Genomic DNA, 5,868 nt, shown 5'->3' on the forward strand with positions numbered 1-5,868 from the left:
CTGCCTTTCCTGTTGTTTCCCATTACTGTAAGGACTAGAGAAACCTGTCTCATTAAACTTGAACTCTCGCATCATTAAGCAGGACACTCCTGAGATTCCCCCTCCAAGGGATCTGCTAATGTCATCACAGCACATCATAATTACAGTCTCTGATTTGTGGTTATTGATTGAAAGCGTTTGTGTTAGTAAATAAAGAAAGAAAGAAACCAGAACAAAAAACACACTGCAGATTTGAGTGTGTAAAGTGCCCAGCTGTCACATCCTCCTCCTTTCTGGGTTCTTAAGCACATCAGATGAAATTGGTGTGAAATGATGGTGGCTCCCCAACAGCCTGCCCGCTAATAGCCTTCCGTCAGAGAGATCTCTAACAGGGGGAGATGGCACCCCAGCACATTAATGGCTTTCCGTAGCGACTGGCTCCGATTGCTGGAGTTTAACTGATTTAAAGGAAAGACCTACTTAACAGTTAATATTACTGGAAGTGTCACGTGTGGGAATAATACTGAAAATACTTAGAGAAGCGCAGCGTTGCTGATGCGTGGGATATAAACAGTCATCATTGAGTGTTATGTTTGTTTATTTTCATCAAGTCTGTAGTGTTTTGTATCCCATTAAGTGGTTGTCTTCTGTGAAATAAAGGCTGCATGTGAAGATAGAGGATCTTTCCCCCCCACATGCGCAAGAAGAGTGCTTAGGATTTGTCTCCAACCAAGCAATAAAAGATTGTGCGTGCACATGTGTGTACGTGTGTGTGTGTGTGTGTGTGTGTGTATGACTCTGCATTAGATTTATACTTGTATATGCGAAAAAGCAAGCGTGATCTTATTTGTATTTCACACCAGAGCTAATTAACTTCACCTCACCCGTACTAATGAGCTGCAGCTTCTCCTGGGAGGTAAAATGACAACGTGCACTAATGTATGGCCTTGTGTAAAGGCAGGTCTGGATCCGTGTGTTATACCCATCCATAGACTACAACACACACACACACACACAATGAGGCCACAAGGCCCGACAGCTCTGATGAAATAGCTCCAGTCTCGTGTTGTGACTGTCGATAAAGACGAGGTCTCCCCGCGTGAGATCAGTGCTCCTCATTAAGAGGAAGGAGGGCGTGTAAAAACACCTACTTCTGCTCGCTATCCACTTGTCTCACCAGGTCCTGATCAAGGCTTGCGCTGGAGCATTAGCGCGGTGATTCATGATGGGTCGCGTCTGCACATGTAGTCTGTGCAGTAAAAAGTCGGTAGATTAAAGGCTGTGCTTCTTGTCAGGAATTGAGAGGCGCAGAGAATCGCAAAGAAATAAGGTGATAGGCCTACGCCATATCATACGCAGTGTTTGAAGCTGCTTTTATATTGTTATTATTTCCCTGCAGTAACTTTCTCCTGGGGCCTATTGCACAAAACTAGGATAAGGGATTAAGCCGGGATATCTTGGTTATCCTGGCTCAATTTATCTGTGATCCAGTTGCACAAAAGCGGGATAGGGGGCAGCAGGATATGTTATGGTATAAGTTACCATGGCGATTTATTCTTTGGAGCTAGCCTGCTCCAGACCAGGCTAAGTTCCAGGATCTATTTAATCTCATCCCTTATCTCAGTCAGCAGTCACCACAAACGGAAACCAATAATTATTCCACTGCCCACTACACATTGTTATCACATATACCTAGACCCATTGTCATTATTTAAACGTTTGTGATCATTAATTAACTTTTACATACTCGCCATTCCCTACCTGTCATGCGACAATGTGACATCACGGGAGTGCCTAACCATTTCGCACGTGGTGGTCGCGGAACTAGTTGCAATATTCTCCTAAACAGAGGTGTTGCTGTTTGTTGTCTGTTGTGAAAAGGCTATCGCTACCTACTTCACACCGTAGAAGAAGCAATGAAGCCGCTAGTTGCCATGGTGAATCTGTGATCGGTGGCGGGGTCTATTTGAGGGAGACGTGAGTGCGCACTTATCCAGAATAGGTTTCACCTGGCTTGATGAATCCGTGTCTGCTCATCCTGGCTTGGTCTTTGTGCAACCAATTAAGCCTGTACGCTCTTGTTTTGGATTCATTGAGCGCAGCTCAGTAACTTATCCCGGATGTCTTAATTCTGCTTTTGTGCAACGGACCCCAGAGCTATTAATCTATGCCCTGCTCTATAAATACCATTTAGCCTAAAGTCAAGAATGGTTTACCAAGCGTTGACTTGCCCCAGTCCTAAAAGTGATTTAAAACCCATAAAAGCACATGGTGTCAGATGAAATAGGTGACTGAGAGAAAAGCCTGTCATCGGCGAGACATACCCAGGCTTGAGTTGTTTTGTGTAATTGTTGATGATGCTGATTTTCTCTGATTCGATACAGCGGTGGTGAGTGAAACATCCCCAAAACAAAAGCCCTCCCCACCCCAGGTGATGGAGTGGTGATTGCCAGCCAGGGGTGACCCTGCTGATTGGAGCTGAAGGGCTTGGTAGATAATTAGATCAACACTGCCTTTAGGGAATCATAAATCGCCCATGGAAGCAGGCCCTGTCCGTGGTACTGAAGGCTGAGGGTCGACACTTTTATGTGACTGCACCAACCAAACAGTGTCTGTAAATAGGGCTTCTCTCTTCCCCACTTGTAAGGGTTATGATGGGCCTTGACTCTGAACATCTAATACGACTGTTGTTGATTTGTTTTTGTTTTTTTTTTTGGTTGTTTTTTGTTGTTGTTTTTGCCCATTAAAGTGCAACTTCCTTTAACTTCTTCCTCTGGGACGTCTGTGTTTTTTATTCATTACAGAAAATGTGTGTGTTTGTGATATTGACAGACGGAGAGGAAGAGGAGGAGTGAAATTGTGTAGAAAAAGTATGAACAATCTTCTGTTAGATCCATGTCTGATGAAGTGTATGTGAAAAGAAGATGGACGTAGTGTGTGTGTTTGGCTGTCTATGAGATACTGTGTGGTTTTTTTGTGTGTGTTTGTAATGTCACTGTTGGGTGGTGAGTGAGCGTGTGGCATATGTATGTAAGAGATTTATGTGTGTGTAAACACCACTTCACTGGACTGTGTGATGAAACTAATGCATGCGTGTTATTATGTGTGTATGTATGTGTGTATTGTTCTGTGAGCAAAAGAAATGTATCACATTTTTGGCTGCTGGACTGTGTGTGTGTGTGAGAGAGAGAGGTAGAGTGAAAGAGAGAATCATAGATTGTGAGAGAGAAAGAGAGAGAGAATGTGTGTGGTGTTTCTGCTTGATTACATCAGACGGGGTGTGAAACGAGCTCATCACTAAAGCTGGGGCTTTTGTGTGAGGCTATTCACACACACACACACACAGCCCCTTCTCTTCAAAAGTGGGCCAGTTTCCTGTTGATCGACTCCTTTGGATCATTCAAAAGGCATGAGAAACACCGATGTGTTGGAACTTCACACACATGTGCAGACACACTCACCAAACACACACACACACCCATGGAGACCCCTCAGGCTGTGTTGTGCTCTTCTGTGTGTTCCTGTCATCTTTCCATATATTTTATATTTTTTCATTCAGTCTTTTGACTTCATCAATCGCTCTGAGTGATGTTGCTGTGTGTGTGTGTGCTGAGTAGCTCTGGCTTACACACCCAGCTATTGTCAGTCATTTAAGACACTCATTGAAGGCTGTCGTCAACAACACTTACCGATGTGGATGAATTTGAGGGAAAGAGTGAGGGAGGGTGTGTGTGTGTGTGTGTTTGGGGGGGGGGGGATCAGAGGACTGGCTTCTTACTGACACAACACACACGGGAATAGCTCTGTCTCGCGCGTCTCGTCTCATCTCACAGTGAGGCTCACTGTCGTACACCAGTGGGGGCGTTGTCAAGGTCACGCCTCTACTTCCTCTGGGAACAGCCCAATACTGACAGTGTTCACCAACCATGTTTTACTTTGTCACTTAGCATTACACTTCACAGGTGTCTTGTCTTATGCACTCAAACAAACACAAAACACGTCAAGGATCAAAAAAAATGACAGAATTAACAAGACAGATTGACTTTGTTGGTTACAATCACTTGTGCATTTACAGTTTTATGTCCGTGAAATTATTTTATGTTTTGTTTTGTTTAGTTTTTTAATGAAATGAATGTGCCCAGAAACAATGAAACATTGACTACACTATATTGGCATGCCTTACAAGAAAGCTGAAAAGTTATTTGGAAGTTATGCGCTGTGATTTAGTTTAAGCAAATTTGAATTGCAGATGTCAGCTGGATGAGGTTGGGGCTTTGAATAGTGCAGCTAGAAATCTAATTAGACTCCCCGAAGAGGAACTAACTCTATCGATTAATATTATGATGCTCGCTCTCTCTCTCTCTCTCTCACTCACTCTCTCTCTTTCTCTCTATCTATCTCTATCTCTCTCTCTCTCCTGTACACACACACATGCACACTGAGAGAGAGAGCAGGAAGATAATTGAACAGCCAGACACTTTTAATTACTGGAAAGCAATGTGGCTGAGTTGTCTTATCGTGGTTAATTGAGATTAGATCAACGCTGCCTTTAAGGAATCATAAATCGCCCATGGAAGCAGGCCCTGTCCGTGGTACTGAAGGCTGAGGGCCGACACTTTTATGTGACTGCACCAACCAAACAGTGTCTGTAAATAGGCCAATTTCATCCTACTAAAGTAACAAAGCCTGTCGTGGCTCACGCGCGTGCATAAATTACCCAGAGACTCTGTGATGTTTTTATTTGGCTGAGGCGTTTGCTTGCCGTCACTTGTTCGCAAACAAGAACATCTGCTCTCGGGTGAAATGAGGTGGGTGGGGGAGGGGGGGGGGTGTATGGTATTTTTGAAATTGTACAGTCGGAAAAAAAAAAAAAACAGACTTCCGTTAAACAAAAAGACGGTTTCTGTTTCTTGTGAAGTCTGTGGAGGCCATGCCTGTGGGGCTGCACTCATGCGGAGAACAGACAGAAATCAGCTTCTTTGGTTCCGCATTTTAGATTTGGGAGAATTCCTCGACGAGAGAGACAAAGCGGAGAGGTTTCAACTTTGGTGACAGCACTTTCATCAGAGCATATTAGGGGTTTGAAGACACGAGCACCACTTTGCATGGTCCTTTTTTTTTTTTTAAATCCTTTTTTTTAAAAATATGAATAATTTGATCAAATTCAGGGCTTGCGGCAATGAATTATCATCTGCTGTCACATAAGGACTGATATTAATATGCATCAAACCAATGTAGTCCTATACTGAACTGTGTGTGTGTGTGTTTGTGTGTGTGTGTGTGTTATGTTAATTATGAGTGTTTTGATAGAGGGTTTAATAAGACTATTGTGACAACGTGGTGCAGAGTGCAGCAGTTAAAAAAAAGATTCACTGTTCTGGTATCATCCAGAGTTGCCTGCAGAATACCTACTGCCTGGGGCTCTGCTGTCACTGGTATGTGCCTGTATGTGTATGTGTGTGTCTGTGCGTGTGTGTGTGTGTGTGTGTGTGTGTGTGTGTGTGCGTGCACCTGTGAAACCTGCTTCAACATTTATGATCTGGAATTGTTTCCATTAAACCAGAAAGATGCCCCTGTGGATAGAGAGGAGCAGATTCATATGTTCTATAGCATGGCTTTAACCCCCTGAAATCACATTCATAGACTAGCATACACACACACACACACACAGAGAGAGACACACATAGTGACAACATCACTATACACCTCCAAACAATAACATTGTATTTTATATTTTAGCATGGCTAAATGGTTATTTAATGGAGTGTGTGTGTGTGTGTGTGTGTTGTTTTCTGTATGTAGTATTGTGAATCAGAGGTGATTTCTCAGAGTAAATGGTGTGTGAGAGAGGTGTGTGTGTGTTTGTGTTTGTTGACACACTGGGGTTAA

The sequence above is a fragment of the Alosa pseudoharengus genome, unplaced genomic scaffold (assembly GCF_046254945.1).
Source record: "Alosa pseudoharengus isolate Yale_2024_CS ecotype anadromous, Long Island Sound unplaced genomic scaffold, YU_APseudo_1.1 YU_APseudo_1.1_scf_6, whole genome shotgun sequence".
NCBI classification, from domain to species: Eukaryota; Metazoa; Chordata; class Actinopteri; order Clupeiformes; family Clupeidae; genus Alosa; species Alosa pseudoharengus.